Here is a 19,833-nt window from a genome sequence, read left to right on the forward strand (position 1 = left end):
AATAGCATAGGAAGAGAACTTTTCTCATAATTTTCAATAAGCTCAAATAAAATAGTCAAACTGGTGTCTTCATCATACTTAAGAGGTGGATAAGATATAGGATATGGAGGGTGAAAATCTTGAAAGATATGAAAGGGTTCTTGATCTTGATCTTTATTAAAATGTATAGCTTTTTCTTTTTGAGAGTCCTCTTGACATGGAGCCACTTCTAAGAACAAGGGATAATGAAGAGGGAGTGAAGTAGTAGGCATAGAATTGTATGAAGGTTAAGGATTTTTAGTTTTAGTGGCATGGAAAAGGTTTGCAGCCAAGTGAAGGTTAGCTTGAGTTTCTTTTAGAGGCAGCCTTTGAGGATACACATAGTCAATGTGGAAAGCATTAGGTTCTTTTTTTGATAGAGGCATGTTGGAAAGATTTGAAGTGTTGGGAGATGTATGAGTGTTAGAATAAGTGGAAGATGTAATGGAGCCACTACTACACATAGGGTCATCAATGTAATATTGCTCAAAAAAAGTATCTTCATCACACAATTCATTAGAGGTATCAACAAACCCATCATCAATGAGATCTTGGACTTTATGTTTCCGCTCTATACAATTAGAAGTAGTGTGGTCATTAGATCGATGATAAGAACAATAATAATCCAAAAAAGGATTTTTATAGGAGCTAGAATTAGGCAACATGATGAGCTCGATGCCAAGAAGTGTGCTCAAAATGTCATCATAAGAATTTTTTATGGGAGTAAAAGTTCTCTCAAAAACATGTCTAGAATCAAGTTTTTGTCTCTCAAGCAAATAAAAAATTTTCATGTCTTCATCTTATTGGTCAAAGATAGGCTTTTTGGGAAATTTTAGCATATCCTCAAAGGATGTATCATTTTCTAGCTCTCTAAAAAGGCCTTTAGATATAGTAGGTGAAGACAATTGATATCTTTAAGTAGAGCATGTAGACCTAAAAGAAGAGGATGACCTTAAAGAGGGTGACTTGTGTACATGTAGAGACATAGAAAGATAATAATCTGATGATCTTTTTGTTTCTTGACCATTTTCTCAAATCTAGCATATATTTTTATCATGCCCTTAGTGAGACTAGTGTAAGCAAGGTTTGGGTCTCTTCAAGTTTATTTTATTGAATTTGTAAGATTTGCAATTCCCTAAAGAGCTCAAACAACTTAGGATCATCCAAAATTGGTTGAGATATAATAGCACAATATTTAGATCTCATAGTTGTGGATGCAAGGCCAAGAATAAAAGAGCCTAGAAGATAACTTGATGTTCAAACTATAGAAGGAAATGTTCACTTGTCAAATAGAGGGTAGCAATGAGAGAATGAGTTTTCAAAAAATGCGTCCAAAAAACTTATGACATGAATGACTCAAGTCAAGAGTTAGGAAAGAAGCCACATATCCAAGTAGCCAAGTAGATAGATAGGTAAAGACAAGTAAATGACTCTCCCAATCAAGCAAGACAATCTAGAAGTCAAGGTAGTCATTTTAGAAAAACATACTCTAGCATGTAGCTTCTAGACCCAAGGAACCATGGTAAACCAAGTATAGATACTTTAGACAACCTAAGAACAATTTTGAAGCAAGATAAATCTAGTTTAGCAACCAGGAAAGACAATATAGTAACTCAAGAAACAATTTGAAAACATAAAATGTTGTATGATATTGTTCGTAGTAATAGGATGACAGTTTTTCTTGGTACAATAATTTTTCTTCAGCAATGTAACATAACTCAGTATAAGCAAGAGATATTAGTCAAAGTAACTAGGTGATACTTTTTTTGGAAAAAAAATATCATACAATATTTCTCCAGAAAGGATGCAACAATTTGCTAGTGAAGTGTAAAAAAAAGACAGTTTTGACCCAAAAACTTATATTTCAGTTTGAAAATCAAGTAGTTTTCATATCAGACAGTGTGATATTTTAGTTTGTGTGAATAAACAACATGGTTTACAGATAGTAAAGGTATTTTGCATGTCTCAATCAGTTGAGCAAGGGACAAAGCAACCTTGCCAACATGCATTTCATGTGATATCAAAACAAATTTCTACCATGCTAATGAGATATTTGATGTGAAAGAACTTTTGCATGAGTCAAAACATTTGAGAACACTTGCCAATATATCTATCTAGAAGTCATGGTTCATTACTCAACAACTTGGCCTATGCTTGATGCTCCTTCACCTAACACCAAGTTTTTTTCCATAAGAGATATTGGTTTTTTCATGGAAATGCCATAAGGACAAAAAAGGGAACATAGATGGTGAGTGTAAAATCTTGGAGTGATCCAGGTAATCCACTAGGATCGATCCTTGCATGAAGAAGTTGAGCAAAAAAATAGGGAAGCTACTAACTTAGAGTGTTTGGAAAGGGCTTTTATTTGTAATCTTACCCTTGTACCCAATTAAGAGGCACCCCACCTTACGGTGGGTAACATACCTCATGGTCATAAGAGAACCTTAAGAATTCTTTCCTAGTGATCTCCTCATGGAAAAAATCCCACAAGTTATCACACTAAGCAAAGACAAACAATACATCTACCAAGGTTGTGTGTCCTTGATATCCTTGAGTTTATAGTGGGTTGGAAGAGCTAGGTATTATCTTGTCCCCACTTGGTTTGTTCCTCTTAGGTTGTCCAAGAGCAAGCCCTCTAAAAGATTCTAACTACCATAGATTGGATCCACTCTCAAGGTTCAAGATTTCTAATTCACCACAAGGGTGAAGAGCATACTCTCCTATCTTGATTGCTTCCCCCAAACACACCAAGAAGCTTCAATTAATCCCCTTATTGTTAAAATCCAAAGGTGAATCAAGATTTTTGATTCACCACAAGGGTGAAGATCATACTCTCCTATCACCAAAGAACCCCAATTACAAGTTTAATGTGCTTACAAAAGTCAAACAACTAGTAGATGTTGCACATGGAATAAAAAAAAACAAAGCAAGCAAGTTTGGATTTTTATGTGTTGGGAAGCCCTGCAAATAATTGTTAGTAGCCCTTGTGCATTTGAAGCTTTGACATGTGTTCTTTTTTAAAAGCACTTAGGAAAACATCTCAGGGTAATAACCTACAAACACAACCATTAACACCATGAGTTAGCTTCAAAATGACATGTAACCTTCAAATATACCTCTATAAAGCCACTATAGACCTCTAAAAATCTAGCAAACAACAAGTGTGACTGAGAAACTGATTTAATCACTCAATCAACAAACAAGTTCAAACTAGGTGATAGTTTTTTCTAGAAGCATGTCATGTGGTATTTTACAATATACATGTGTGATAGTTTCCTTTTGTGTGATATTTATATCTATGCTAGGTGATGGAATAAACTATAGTGGCGTGATAGAGTTCAAAATTCTTGTGCAACACTTTTATTGGAATAGTATCGCACTACAGTCATAGAAATGATGTACAAAACTAAAAAAATATCACCCAAAAGTTATGACTAAAAAAAAGAAAAGTGCAAATAGCATGCTGAGAATAACAAAAAAATAGCAAGGTAAAGGACAAAACCAAGTGTTTTGCCCCACAATGGTTGCCAAAAATGTACACTACCAAACCATTCTATCCAAGGGATTCCATGAGTTCAGAATGCTTGGATGCTAGCTTAGAGCTCCATATCCATGGAGTGCAAGAGATTATGATTCAAATATGAGGGCTCTTAGCTAAGCCTTAGGAATGCTCTTCTTGCTAGTAAACCATGCAATGGGAGGTTCTCTTAGAGACAAGATGCAAGAGTGCAAGTGTCTACAAGGAATGCCTCAATAATGAAATATAAATGGAGACTAAACTATAATGAATATTATAGTAAAAAATGCAGCTATGCTAAGCATGGATGAGAGTGTTACCACCAACCTAGTTAAGCTATGTAAGATGAATTGTTGAAAAAGAGAAACTAAACTAACATGCAACATGGTATTAAGCTAGAATGTTATGGAATGAGAGAATGAAGACAAGAAAATGTGATTTCTCCACAAAGCTCCAAAGAAACCTATTAGAAAACCTACAACATAACAATATTCAAAAGGTGGATGGATCCTTTGACAAGGGGATAGCTCTTTCTTTTAAATCCATACAGATGGTAGAGATCAAGGTCAAGATAATGGATGATCAATGGTAAATTTTGAAAATAGGAATGATCCATGTGCACAAGCAAGTCGATTAATAAAATAGAAGTTGACTTCCCATATAAGACAAAATTCACAAAGCCTTTTCTTTTAATTTGAAAAATAGAAAAAGGAATTTATATGTGAACTTTAAGTGGGTTAGAAGAATGGGGTCTTTTATTAATTAAAAGGGGACATGTTCTTTTAACCAAATAATGAACTTAGGATAGCATAGTAAAACTATAGGTTATAATCAAATTAATTGATTATTAGCAATTTGGTCTAGGTAAATCATTAATTAAATTAGCCAAAATATTGAGAAGGGGGCTAATAGTCTAGTATAATGCCCCATGGTGGGTGCCAAAAATGTATACTAATAGAGTTTCACACTCTAAAGAATTCTATTCAAGAGATTCCATGAGTTTAGAATGCTTGGATGCCAACTTAGAGCTCCCTATCTACAGAGTGTAAGAGACTATGATTTGAATATGAGGACTCTCAACTGAGCCTTAGAAATGGTCTTCTTGCTAGTAAACCATACAATGGGAGGTTCTCTTAGAGACAAGATGCAAGAGTGAAAATATCTATGAATAATGCCTCAATAATGCAATGTAAGTGGAGACTAAACTAGAATGAGTATGCAAAAATGTAGCTATGCTAAGCATGGATTAGAGTGTTACCACTAGCCTAGTTAAGCTATGTGAGATGAATCATTACAAAAGAGAAACTAACATGAAAAATGATATTAAGCTAAAATGCTATGGAATGAGAGAATGAAGACAAGAAAATAAGAGTTCTCCACAAAGCTCCAAAGAAACCTATTAGAAAACATGTTACATAACAATATTCAAAAGGTGGATGGATCCTTTGACAAGGGTAAAAATCTTTCTTTTAAATTCATATGAATGGTAGAGATCAAGGTCAAGATGATGGATGATCAATGTTGGAGTTTGAAAATAGGAGTGATAGGTATTTAGCATAACACTCATAACACATTTGATAGATATTCTAGCTTCACTAGTATCTATATTTAGTTCTCTATGTACATTTTTACAAAAATTATGACCAAGTAACATATTACAACAAGCAAGAACATTTGCAACTAGGATGATCATTTTGATCTTCTTGTTTTGGAATGACACAAAGAAAAATTGGACATCTTTTATTTTCCCTTTTATTGGTACTTTCTTATTCTCCATCTAATAACAATTACCAAAATATTTTGTCAATTAATCCCAAAGCATTGAAAATCTTAGCTAGCATGACATTTTCAAAGGCACCAAAATCAATGGCACAATTTCTTAGCTTGAAACCATTAATCTATAAGGATAAATAGAAAGGCTCAATCTTCCTTGGAACTAAGGATGGAATAGTAACTATGTTATTGGGCATATTTTTTGATTTAGTGACAACCAAATGAGGTTGAGTAGGTTGGGATTCTTTGAAAAAATTAGTAAGCTTATCTAGTTGATGTAGATATTTTTGTAGATATTCTACCTCATACATTTGGATTTTGGTCTTTTTAGCATGATCTATGATATCAAATGATTGGAAAGAACTAGCTAAGAAAGAATTGAAATTTTCATCCTGGGGCTTTCTATTTGTATTAGGTACATTGGGCTGAAAAATATTAGATGAAGGTGTATGATGATCAACACTTGATTTTTTATTGGATTAATAGGTAGGTTGGGAAGAGGTGTTCCCCTCTTTACAATGGTGATATGCATTTGAGGAACATCCATCTTCTTTATAGCTTTTTATTATTGTTGAGCAAAATTTATCTATGAATGCATCATGATTGTATAGGCTTGTGCAAAATCAATATCATGACTTTCATCTTCATATTGGATGTATCCAATAGTAGACTCACCATCTACTTGATTATCTTGATGATAAAGAGCACAATTATCCTTAGGAGGGTAGTCTTCTTGATTATCATTAATAAAATCAGCTTTATAGTAACCAATGGCTAAGTTACTTGGTGGTGACTCAAGTGCAAGAATATTTGATTGAAGAGGAAGCTTATTCTAGTTATTAGATGCATAGTTATTTGAAGCATTAGGATATGGCTTCTTTGGAATGCCCTTGTAAGGAGAAGAAAATGAACCTTGAGATATTTGCTTCTTAAGGGGAAGAAGTTCATTTGCCAGTTTTTGAACCAATGGATCAGTTGAGCCTAATGAAGAAGATTCTATACAGGAATTATTCTTGAACCAATTGAAATCTTTACAGATCTTCCCCATAATTATCAAATCATCTTTAATCTTTGTCACCAATGTTTGTGTAAGATTCAAAGTAGCAAGAGCAACCCTTCTCAACAAGAAGCTAACTTGTGGAAGTTGAGTGTTAATGAAGAAATACTTCAAATTTGTAGTAGTAGGTTGAGAAGTAATGAAAATCTAGTTAGCCAATTCATTGGACTTAGCAATAAATTCTTACATCCTATCATTTTCCTCTTTCTTCATCTGTGTGAGTTGTGCTAGGAGAGCATGCTCATCTTCTGGAGGCTTAAATCTTTCAAGAGACTTGGTTTGTAAGGATGCCAATTCATGATGGAATTGGGTTCCAAGTTGTAGAACCAATAAACTACTATACCTTGTGAGGTCTCAATAAAGAGCCTTACAAAGATATCTACATGTTCAACACCAAAAAATACTACAAAAAATCTAGAAAGCCTTAATGTGTTCATTAGGGTTTTGTTGATCATCTCCTTAGAGTTTGGGAAAATTCTTATGGGAACCTTAGGGTAATGTGTGTAACAGTGTTGCAAGATTCAATGGACCAAAAGAAGCTTCCTATAATCCAACAACCATATTGATATTAATATGGATATGGATAGTACAAATAACATGAACTAGTTGTACAACAAAAATAAGGGGCTTGAGGAAAAATTAGGAATCTTCACTGGTTATAGAAGTCTTCTTTTTAGAAGGTGGGTTGCTGGTGGTTTGGGAAATAGAAGGTATTTTAGTAAGTAAATCAAAAACAAGGTTGTTGAGACCAAAATTATCCAAGAGAACTTGTGGAACTATTAGCCTTCTTTCTCCTCGTATACACATGATCAAAGCTTGCTAGTGTGATAGATAGTAGTGCCAATTAGAATAAGGACTTGAAACTTCAAATAGAAAAAAAGGGACCTTTGAATGTATTCATATTACTAGTGGAATTGCCAAAATACTATTGGGTGTATATTTTTCAATTGAAAGTTTTGGGTAAAATCTGGTCACAAAATAGGTAGACCAGCCACAATGTGTGAGGCAAAGTCTATCCTACCTTATAGGGAATGCTCCCCCTTCTCACCATTGCTTGGATCAACTTAAGGTAATAAAGAAGTCAAGAGATTTTGAAAATTTATTACCAATAATATTTCCTCTTAACTTTCTGACAATAATCCACTTACTTGTGGAGCGAGTAATGGGCAAGATGAAACCTCGAACTACATTTCTATCTAAAGTTGTAAATAGTGATACTAATAAACCAACACTAACACAAAGGCTAGTTGAAAGCATACTAGTTTGGCTCTAATTTTGGTCTTAATCTATGCTATAAGAATAACCTTTACTTTTAGGACACAAAGACTTTTAGAAGTAAAGAATTCTATTTTTTTTTGAAATAAGAAAGAGATACAAGCTATAATCAAAGCTCCTAGTCTATATATCTCCACAACCACTCCCAGCCAAAGCTTTGGCTCCAATTGCTTCCTAAAATTTTACACTTTATTATCAAGAACACAAAAATAAATGAATCAAAGATTTAAAAATGAAAATCATAGTCAAATCTTCCAACTTGCACAAGTCACAATTTTACTCAATCAAAGTTTAAATTCAATTTTTTTTTGTATTCATTTTTCTTTCAAAATAGTACTACACTATCAAAGTTATACTTGCATAATTTCTCTAGATTTCTCTTGCATACAAATAGAATCAGATTTTAACAATGAGGGGGGACTCCTTTATATAGGAAAAGGAGTTGAAAAAAAGAGGAGGAAAAAGTGGGAGCAACTCAACTAACTTTGACCCAATCTATCTACGAAGAGAAATTATTGGATTACATGTCATAAGGAAATCTAAATCATATTACATGTAATTAAACATTTTCATGTAATACATCCTCTTCAATCTACAAAAATTAAAATAAAGAGGAAGACATAAAATGAGGAAATAATCCTAAGGATTATTTTGAAGTGCCTTGTATCTAATGATGCAGTCACACACTATGGGAAGATCTAAGATCTCCATTGATTTTGATATGGCTTCAATCTTGACTATATTGGTGTATGTTGATCTTAAAATCTTGTATTTAGCTACAATTGAAATCATATAAATTTTTTCCATTGATTTATATGCTACAAATTTATTAACCATTTATGAGAAAAATTCCTCAAAATCAAGTTCAACATTGACTCTATTTGTGTATTTTGAAGACATTTCTTCTACAAAGATCAAATTATCTTTCTCAATGAGAACAATGCATCCTATTTGTTCCAAATTGCACATAATATCTATCTCAAATGTTTGATAGTCTTCCAAGGTTTCCCACAATTTACTCAATAGTTTTTGCAATGTCTCTTCCTTATGCCTAATGAGATCTTGACATCTATAAAAAATATTTGAAGACAAAATCACTTCATATGCCATCATCCCATCCAAATCAACATTAGATATCTCCTCCCAATCTACTAAAATTTATTTTAGAGTGCTTTCCTCTTGATTCATAAAAATAATCATGTATAGTTTCTTCAATCTCTCTTATACATTTAAGAACTCTGACTAAATATTTGATGGATTGCACTCCTTTAGAGACAACTTCTCCAAACCATATTTTTTCCACTTCTATGATACATTTCTCTCAAGGTGTTTGAGATATAATGTATGCATGTTGTAAATATTGTTATTGAATAACCTCATTTAGGTGAAAATTTCTACTACTTGAGCTAATTCTTCTTCTCCCACAATTCATACTCTTTGGTACAATGGAAAGTGCACCATGTGCATCCTACAAACAAGCAACCTGTAATTGTTTCCCAAGTTCAATTTTGGTGAACTTGTAATCTAAATGGTTAAGTTCTTTAACCAGTTTGTGCACTAGTGGTTCATCAATCTCCACATACATAGTCTTGGCAGAATCAACTATGATCCTTGAAACAATATTTTCAAATATTTAGACCTAGTTTTCTTGATAAGAAGGTTATATAGGGGAATTACAACCTTCCTTCTCATCATGGTAATCTTTCCTAACCAAAAAGGAAAACTAACACTAGTACATCTAGACCCAATTTTTGACCAAGGTTCATTGCTATTTTTCTCATCGAAATTTCAACCAAATTGTAGGTTGGTCAAAATTTTGATGAATACATTCATCAAAATTTTGACCAACCTATAATTTATTCATCAAAATTTTGACCAACCTATAATTTGGTCAAAATTTTGATGAGAAAAATAGTGATGAACCTTGGTCAAAATTCAACCACAATTGGTTGAAAATTAGGTCCAAATTTATTAGTGTCTTCATATTTTTGATGAGAAAATAAAAAATAAGGTAACTAAGCTTCAGACACTCACTGAGAACTTTCTAAATTAGAATTAGAAGTTAGAAACCATTGAGCATACAATTCAAGCACTTCATGATAGCATCTGTGATATACAAGCAAAAAAGGAGAAATTTTTGAAAAGATTTACTCTTTTAAGGGAACAAATATCCCCACAAATTACATTATTACAAAATTAGTTGGAAGAATACTTGGCAGCCAAGTCCTCATATGAAAATTTTGTGGCTACAAATTTGAATGTAGTATAGTTAGCCGCATATGCTCTATGTGCGCTAATCAGTGTGTCAAATGCACTAAAAGATAGTTGGAAGAAAAACCTTGCATAGTTGAAGACTAACTTTAGTGATTGTATTTCCAAGTTTTAATATAGCTTCCAAATTTTGATAGGATTTTCCTTTTGTTGACACCTTTTTCATTGATGTCAAAGGGGGAGAAATAAGTAAAATTGTAATTGCAAGTTATATAATTATATTTTGAAGTATAGTCGTAATTTTTTATTTAAGAAATATTTGTAATCAGAGTTCTAAGGGATATAATCTTTTCAAAACATGAATACAATGTATTTACTATGTTATGGTTATATACTTTGATCGATCTGACAGCATGTTTGGGACTTAGCCAATTTCCTTAAAAAGTTGCCATCAATGCCAAAGGGGGAGATTGTTGGTAAAATGACCAATGGATCAAATTAGGTGTGATGTGTGGTTTTCATTTATGAGAACATTTGTTTTTCTATTTAGTCATGATTATTTATGAAGGAAAATTATCTAAGTATTGGATAGTGTTACAGTAGCATGAAATATTCCCTTGGAATATTCTCTTGTGCAATTAACCCTAGATGCATGATGTCATCCTAATAAAACATACCAATGTACATTTCTATATGATCAACCAAGTTCAAGTTATGGAGGAATTATTGATGTAGTTATCTCATAATGCAGAACAAATCATGTCAGCAAATTGACTTGTACACCTTGCAGAATTGTTTTGATTACTAAATCTTGTTGTGCTAACTCTAAGGATGATATGTAAGCCAACTAAGGAAGAATTTATTAATAATTTTGATATAAGTAAATAAATTCAATTGCAAAGTTAAAGTGCAAGAATGTGAATGTGATATTATGATATGTGATGCGAAGCAATGTTATGTGAGATATGATGCAAATTGATATGTGTGCAGTCATTCTTGTATGAAGAAATAAAAATCAAGAAGTATTGTGAAGTGCAACAAGTGATTCTGTATTTTATGTATATATATTCTCTTGAAGAACTTATTGTATAGTTTCATGTTAGGGTCGTGGGCTCTTCTTGCACACATTTGTATATGATCTACCAACTCCTAATAGGGTTGAGGCTTCTAAGATGGCCTAGTCTCCTAACAGGGTGAGTATCCTTAATCAAATTCTTCTATATAGTGAATCATCTAGTGGGTTTCATCCCCCCAGGATTTTTCCTCGGCTAGGGTTTCCCTAGTTAACAAAATATGGTGTTATGAGCTATCTCTATGTATGTTTTTTTTTACTATTTAGCATTGTTAGTTTATTTTCTTATGCATGTGCCAAGTTAATTAATAATATTCAGTTATCCCCCCCCCCCCCGCCCATGCCCTCTTAGTGCTATCTATTTCTAACACTATTTCATGGAAACACCCCTTTTAAAGTACAAGTGAACTTTGATATCCCAAACTATGAAGGAAATACTGATGTTGATGTTGACGTTGTTTTTAATTGGTTATCCAAGTTATAATGATATTTCTCTATAGATAATTTTAATGATGCAGAAAAAATAACACTTTCCCTCTTAAAAGCTGAAATTCATGTTAAACTAGCATGGGAAAGTAGAGTATAAAATAAAGAAAGTGAGGTAGGAGAAGAGTTGGAAATACTCTCTGATAAAAAAGCCACTTGGGGGGGATTTTTGGAATACATAAAAGAAGCATACCTTCTTGAAGATGTATATGAACAAAAATATATAGAATGGGAGTTGCTTCAATAAAAGAGGGATCAAACTCTGCAAGATTACACCAATACATTCGATGCACTCTCTATAAAATTTGGTATAGAAGATTTAAAAAAGCATAAAATTATAAAATATCATAGTGGGCTTCATAAATAAATTCAAAATGAAATGGAATTCTTAAATATTGAAACATTGGAAACTGCTTAAAAATATGCTACAAAAATTAAGTTAAAACAAAAAGGAAGAAGGGATTACTTTTCAAATAATAAGACAAGGGGTGAAGGTAGTAATAAATTTGGGGGAAAAATAATGGGGAAGGACCCTCCCTCAAATCCACCCAAGAATGTGTGGTGGGCTACCAAAAAGACAAAAACAAATACGGGTATGTGGTGTGAGATACATAAGAGTCCAACTCATAACACAAAGGATTATTGAAGAATTAAGAATTTGATGACAAAAATATGAGAGGAATTTGAGCCTAAATCCAAACCAATAGAAACTCCTAAAAATGATTTAGTAATAGAAGTAGAATTGTATGTCATTTTTGTAATAGAAAAATTAGTTCCATGAGAAGATGAAGAGAGATTGTTTCATTCATAGATGTAGGTTGATGGAAAGCCTCTACATTTTATTGTTAATAGTGGGAGCCAAAAGAACTTAATTTCTATAGATACAACCAAGAGATTAAGTTTAATAATGATAAGACACCCACAACCATACTCTATGGGATGGGTTAGTGAAGGAAAAGATATTTAGATAAATTAGTAGTGTCACCTATCATACTCAATAAAACCATTCAAGGATGAAATAATCTATGATGTAGCACCTTTAGATGTATGTGCTATTTTTGTAGGATAGCCATACATGTATCAAAGGCATGGGGTTTATGAATCTAGATCATTTAGTGTTACAATCAAGCTTGGTGAAAAGAGATATCAATACTAGAGGTATTTCCAACTCAAGTTGCTTCTTTAATTACTACAAAATAATGTAAATATTCAATTTCTCAAACTATAACTTTTGTACTCTTCATGATTCATTCTAAGAAAACAAAGTCAGTTGTCCTTAACACACATACTAATGTGGCCACCATAGTAGACCAAAAAAGGGAGATGGATAAAATCTTAGAAAAGTATCAGTGTGTTTAAATCACCAATAGGGGTCCCAACACACTGCCAAGTCAATCATTCTATTGATCTAATTCGAGGAATGTCATTGCCTCATGAACCAATATATAGGAGATCAGTTTTGGAAAATGATGAAATTAAGAGACAAATTAGGAATTGATTGAAAAAGGACATATCAAGCCCCAAGTTCTTCACTTGTGGTAGTCCTATATTTTTGGCAAGAAAGAAAGATGGGACATAGAGACTTTGTATTGATTGCAGGGAACTTAACAAAATTACTATAAAAAATAGATATCCAATTCCTCAAATTGTTGACCTTTTGGATCAACTTAAAGGGCTAAGTTCTTTACAAAAATTGACTTGAAATATCGATATCACCAATTACCAATTGAACCAATGGATGTATGGAAGACTACATTCAAGTCCAAGGAAGGTTTGTTTGAATGGTTGGTTATACCTTTTGGCTTGAAAAATGCATTGGCCACATTTATGAGGTTGATGAATGATGTTCTTAGACCCTTCACTGATCCTTTTGTAGTTGTTTATTTGGATGATATTCTCATATTTAGTAAAACTTGGTCTAAACACTTGCAACATGTTAAACAAGTACTCTTGATTTTGTAGAAACATAAACTCTATGCCAACATAGAAAAGTGATCTTTTAGTATGAAAAGCATCTAGTACATAGGGTACATCATTGATCATGAGGGTTTCCATGTAGACCCTACAAAGATACAAATAATTAGAGATTGGTCACCTCCTCATAATTTCATAGAACTTCACAATTTCTTGCATCTAGCCAACTTCTATAACATATTTATATTTGGTTTTTCTCTTTTAGCATGGCCTCTTAATCAGTCACTAAAAGGTGGAACACAAGAAAAATTTTAGTGGATAGAGGAAAAACAAAAAGTGTTTGGGGACTTAAAACTCAAACTATGCTCAGCTCCAATTTTGGTTCTTCCAGATTTGTAACAGTCATTTGGAATAGAAACAGATGCATTAGATTACACTCTTGGTGTTGTACTCATGCAACATAGGCATCCTGTTGCATATCACAGTGAGACATTTTCTAAAATAGTTCACAGGTACCCCACCTATGTCAAAGAGATGTATGCCATTTTTCAAGCCTGTAAATAGTGGAAGCATAATATTTTGGGAAAAGAAACTATAATACATACAAATCATAAACCTTTGCAATTCCTACAAACTCAAGGGAAGTTTTAGAATGATAGGCATTAGTGGTGGTCATCTTAACAATTTCACCTCAAAATTTGTCATAAAAATGGCAGCTTATTACAATATTGTAGAAAATCTCAGTAGATTTTTACTATCAAGTGATTGGGCTATCTCTAACTAGACTATAGAAGCATAAATCATATCTATTCATTAATTATATCATTTCTTATGGGAGGATTCTTCCCATGATAGATTCCCTTTCAAATTTGAAGCAATGTGGTTGAGAAATGATGGTTTTAAGGAGCTTATTGAGAATTAGTGGTCTTCATCCCCTAATTTTTAAAGGGAATAAGGTCTCTGTATTTATTTATTTTAATATTTTAAAGAATCACTAAAAGTTTGGAATAAAGAGAATTTCTAGAATATTTCTCATAAGCTCAAGCTTGAGAAATATCTAAAGGAACTTACTAAATAGGTAATCATGAATGGGATGTAGAATGAGAAATTTTAGGGATAAAAATCCCTTGGTAAGGAATTTGAGGAGGTTTTAGCTAGAGAAGAGATCTTTTGGAGATAAAAATCAAGAGAGACATGATTAAATGAGGGAGGTATGAATATTGAGTTTTTTCATAACTTGGTCAAGATGAGGAGAGAATATGACAAGATATTCTCTATTGAAAACATGGATGGTAGACTACTGCAAGATGGAAAGGAGATAAATGAGGAAGTGATGGCATTGTTCAAAAGAAAAGGGGTGAAAGAACAAGGGGAGGAGGTGGATATGGATGGGGTGCTAAACTGCATTCCTTAAAAGGTCTTTGAAGTACACAATAAGACACTTGTTGCAAAGGTTTCTTTAGTGGAAGTACAAAAGTCACTATGGGGTTTAGGAAAAGATAAATCTCCTAGTCCTAATGGCTTTCCTACACTATTATTTAGAGCCTTTTAGGACTTATTGGAAAATGAAATCTGGGAAGTGGTTGAGAAGTCTAGTAGGGGAGGCTTTTTTCTTAGGGATTTGAATAATACGTTTATTTCTTTTATTCCTAAAATAATGAAGTCACAAACTTCAAGGATGTTTGACCTAGTTCTTTAGGTAACATTTTATATAAGATCATAGAAAAAGTAATAGAAAATGGATTAAAATGGGTTTAGAATGATGTGATCTCCACTGAATTGAAGAAAAGAAAAAAAAAATCTCGAGTGCTCTATCTATGAAGGGGTAATCATAGCACATGAGATGATACAATCCATTTAATTAAGGAAGCTAGAATTGATGGTTAAATTGGATATTGAATGATCTTATCATGAGGTTGATAGAGGTTTTCTTTTGAAAATTTTAGAAAGGTTTGGTTTTGATCAATTGTGGGTGAAATGGGAAAAGAGTTGTATTTCTACTTCATTATTCTCTATATTGACCAATGGTAGCCCTTAGGGTTTTTCTAAGTAGAAAAAGGGATAAGGAAAGGGGGCCCTCTTTCCCCATTCTTATTTATTCTTTTGGTTGGGGTGTTAGGAAGATTGATTACTAAAAGAAGAATGAATGGTTCTTGGGAGGGGGTGAAGGTTGCCAAAGGGGTAGAGATAGTCTCCCACCTTCAATTTGTGGATGACACCTTTTTAATAGGGGAGGATTCTAAAAGAAAGGCTAGGGTGATGAAGAAGATACTATATTTTTGTGGGAGGGACATTTCAGGACAAAAAACAAATTGGCATAAGTCTAAAATCTTCTTATTTAATACACCTCTTTGTAAACAGAGAACTATAAGCACAATTTTAAATATTAGGACTAATAGTAGTTAATATCTAGTCATTTATAGCATTGCTAAATTTAATACTAAGCAATTTTAGTCATTTATTTGATCATTAATGTAGTGGTATATTTAGTAGTATATATAGTGGTATATTTAGTAGTGTATTGAGTAATTGATTAAGTAGTTGATTTAGTAGTATATTTAATCATGTGGCTAGTCACATATTTAGTAGTATATTTAATCACATATTTAGTTACATATTTGATAGTTGATTTAGTCACATATTTAGCAATATATTTAGTAGCATATTTAATTATATATTTGATCACATATTTAGTATATATAGTCACATGTTTAGTGGTATATTTAGTAGCATATCTAGTAGTGTATTTGATCAAATATTTAGTAGCATATTTAATTGTGTATTTGGGCATAATAGGGAACGATGGAATCAAACCATCATCTATCTACTTGGAAAGCAAGCGCTCTTCCAATTAGCTAGCCCCCTATAAAGAATGACCATACAATATGTAAACTTTCTACATTGTCTTGGTTCTTATCTTTCAAGTTAATCCCAATCATTTCTTTAGTAATTTATACCTAGTTTATGTATATAATTAGTGTACATTTATCTTATTTTTTCTTAAATGGAAGAATTAATGATGATTGTACTTAGTAATGGCTAAATTTCCTCTATCTACATGATGTATATTTCTCCTTAAGTTCTACATCATACAGTTAGAAATTTTTGGAAATATAGATGGAGTAACTGAGAGGGGGGGTGAGTCAGTTACCACAAAAACAAATCCACAGATCCCTTAGATGTCTAATAAACTAGTTACTGTTGTCACTCGATAAACATACAGAAAAATGCTATAACTTGATAGATGCAATGTATGTTAACTTATTACTAATCTTTAAGCATTCACAATGATTAACATGCAACCATTTAAGAAATAAGATGAACACATGATACACCAAACTTAATGTGGAAATCCAATATGGAAAAAACCACCAAGTGACTAGCTACTAATTTTCACTCTTCTGAAGTGAACCCTATTAGGACCCAACCCAGTTAAAAGTTACAAAACACACTATTAGGTGTGACCTTGTTAAAGGATTTAATCACCCTATTAGGAGTGGTCTTGCTAGAGGTCTTTAGAACAATTCAAAAGAATTGTCACCTTGTTAGAGGATTTACAAATAGCTATTAAATCAACTTTGTTAAGAGATTTAGAAATCACTGCTACAATGGTGAGAAAGTAACAGTGAATAGCCCCGTATGAGATGCAACTAAATTGTTGATACAGATCTTTTTTCTACTTGGCTAGATCCTCTCTAATTGGATAAATCTTTGTTGCTCCTCAAGGATATCTGATCCTTTGTCAAAGTTTTCTCACTCTTCCTTCTTCACACAATCAATACACTTGCATGCTCACTCATTACTACTTTAGAATTCTCAACTTGACCTTTTATTTATACCTTACAAATTGTCAAGTTAGCTCATTTACAACTTACAATTATCAATAATCATTACATCAATCAGCTACAATCATTACATGTAATAATTAAACTTTATTTCCCAAAACAATGAAATCCTTCATTGGCTAACCTTGCTTGGTAAACACTCCTTCAAAACTAATTTGTAGTGTTAAGCAATTGAAGCTCAATTAACACTATGAATCCTACAAAATCATTTGGAGACTGAGTGAACTTGGTAAGTACTGACTTTCTTTTATTAACCTTGTGAGCTCAATTAACACTGACTTATAGCACAAAATCCTTTGATTCTCAAGTGAGCTCGATAGACACTATTTTCATAGAGTAATTTCCAAGAATGCTCGGTAGACTCTAAAATTTGCTTTGCTGATCAACTAAGCTTAGTAGATATTGTCTACTGACTGATATGACATTTGTGTAGCATCAAAGAAAACACACAATTAAATAATTGTATCCAACAAGAAATATCAATTAGCATATTAATTAAACATTACATTGTCAAAATTTGTTTAAACATCTAATCATGACTCACAATTAGTACAAAGAAACAAAGCTTAGATGTCATAGAAATGAGATGCACAAAAATATTTGAAATTTAGTAATTTGGAAACACACAAAGTGTATAATTGATTTTCATAAATTTATTGATTCAATAAAAATGGAAAATAATTTTTTTCTACAATTACCTTAGGGTAGAGTGGTTCCAAAAATCTGAATATTTTGGCTCTTACATCAAATTATGAGTAAATCAAAATCATGAAGGTATAATCAATGTCAAGATTGTTGTACATTGTATTTGAATGGGATGTAGGTTTAGAGTATTATTTAATTTCAAAAAGGATTTGATTTCATCAATCCTCCTATACTTTCCACTATCAAACAAGAGTTGTAGGGTAGCTAAGTTCCTACCAAAGATTGTATGGCAGGATGGTGGAAATTTCATGCTAGAATGTAACTTTTCTAGGTCTAACTATAGTCAAGGGAGCTTTCAAAATGGTCAATAATATATGTGGTGTTAGGGAGCTTTCCAAATGGTCAAGCTTCTATTTCATGTTTCAAGCTCTACTTTTGCTCTTGTGACCTATACTTTTTAACATGCTACCTCAAAGAGGAACCATTTATGTTGAAATGATTTTAGATTGAGCCCAAAATGGTTTATGGAAGCTCACATGATCATTACATTGATAAAGAAATTTCATGCAAAGATAAAATATGTGAATGTGTAGACAAAGCATCTGATCTCTTTTAACAAAGAAAAAATATTTTATTAAAGTATAATGATTACAAGTTTTCTTTACAATGTGAGCATAAACAGAGAATATTTCAAAAAGGTTGGCATCAAAATAAAAGCATAGAGAGTGTTGAACCTAGATCAAAAGTTATGGCCATATACAGTTTTGCATCTATTTACTTTGCTTGACTAAGATGCAAGTAAATTTTGTGGATGCAAAAACATTTGTAGGAACCCCTATTGCTAGGAAAATCATGTTTATGTAGGATTGAGCTAGTTTAAGGAATTAGTTAGGTCAAATTTAAATCTAAGTCTATATGTAAAAATATTTTAAAATGTCCCATTATCTATATATAGAAAAATAATTCTAATAGACAACTATGAAAAGAGAATTTTTCACAAAGAAAGTCGAAATGAAAATATACAATAGTCTTACCTCTAAGGAAAATGAAATGATAGACACACCCCCAATTATATTAAGACCAATTAGAGATGAATTTTTCTAAGGACACCATGTTAGATTTTAGTTGCTATGTAATCTATAATCCAAACATGAATAATAGTCAAAACAATGCCCTGGAGATATTGACCCTCAACAGCCATTTGTAAACTAGCTGGAAAAGAAGAAACCCAAGGTGGAAATATAGGCAATAATACACTGGTAAAAGAAAGCAAAGAAGACATTTACACAAAGTGTATCTAAAAGAATCAAAAGACAAGCCAAGTCACTCATATTTCTATAAACATTCCTAGCTCAAGATTATTGCCATCCTCTAGCATTAACTCATTATCTACTGACCTAGCTATCATCTTAAAAATCTATTTTGTTCATCATGAAGATTCAATATGGGAAACCATAAAAAATAATACTATGCAAGAGAAAATTATTTTTATTGTAGATTCCTTACAATACTTAGATCCTTGCAAAACCAATATATTATAATATATTCAAACACTCCATAGCCTAAACTCCAAGTAGGAACTAATAATATTATTTGAGATTATTCTTATCATGGTGACAAAATCCCCAAGCAAAAATATTTATCTCTAATTAATATCATTTATAGACTATAGTTTTATTTGTGAACAAAAACTTAAAGAAAAAAGAGAGAGAAGACATCGATGTTTCATGGACTTAGTCCTATAGTTACAATTGTAAATATTTATAAAACCATTTTAAATACCTCTAATAAAAATAGAGAGGTTTATAGAAATGGGGATTATTGAAATTTTTTTTACTTTTATTCTTCCCACTCATGTCCTAATTTTTCTTTAGAAGAAGTTATAGATATTGACCAAATCATAACTGATAGAAGGTTATTGTCAAAACATGAGATTGTAAGTCTCTCATAGATTTTCATGTAATTGTGGAATATGTTCACAAGGAATGTTAACTAGTTCTTCCATCCATTTATTCTCATG

This window comes from Cupressus sempervirens, chromosome 6 (assembly GCF_028749045.1).
Source record: "Cupressus sempervirens isolate cs-2001-9-10 chromosome 6, ASM2874904v1, whole genome shotgun sequence".
Classification (NCBI taxonomy): Eukaryota; Viridiplantae; Streptophyta; class Pinopsida; order Cupressales; family Cupressaceae; genus Cupressus; species Cupressus sempervirens.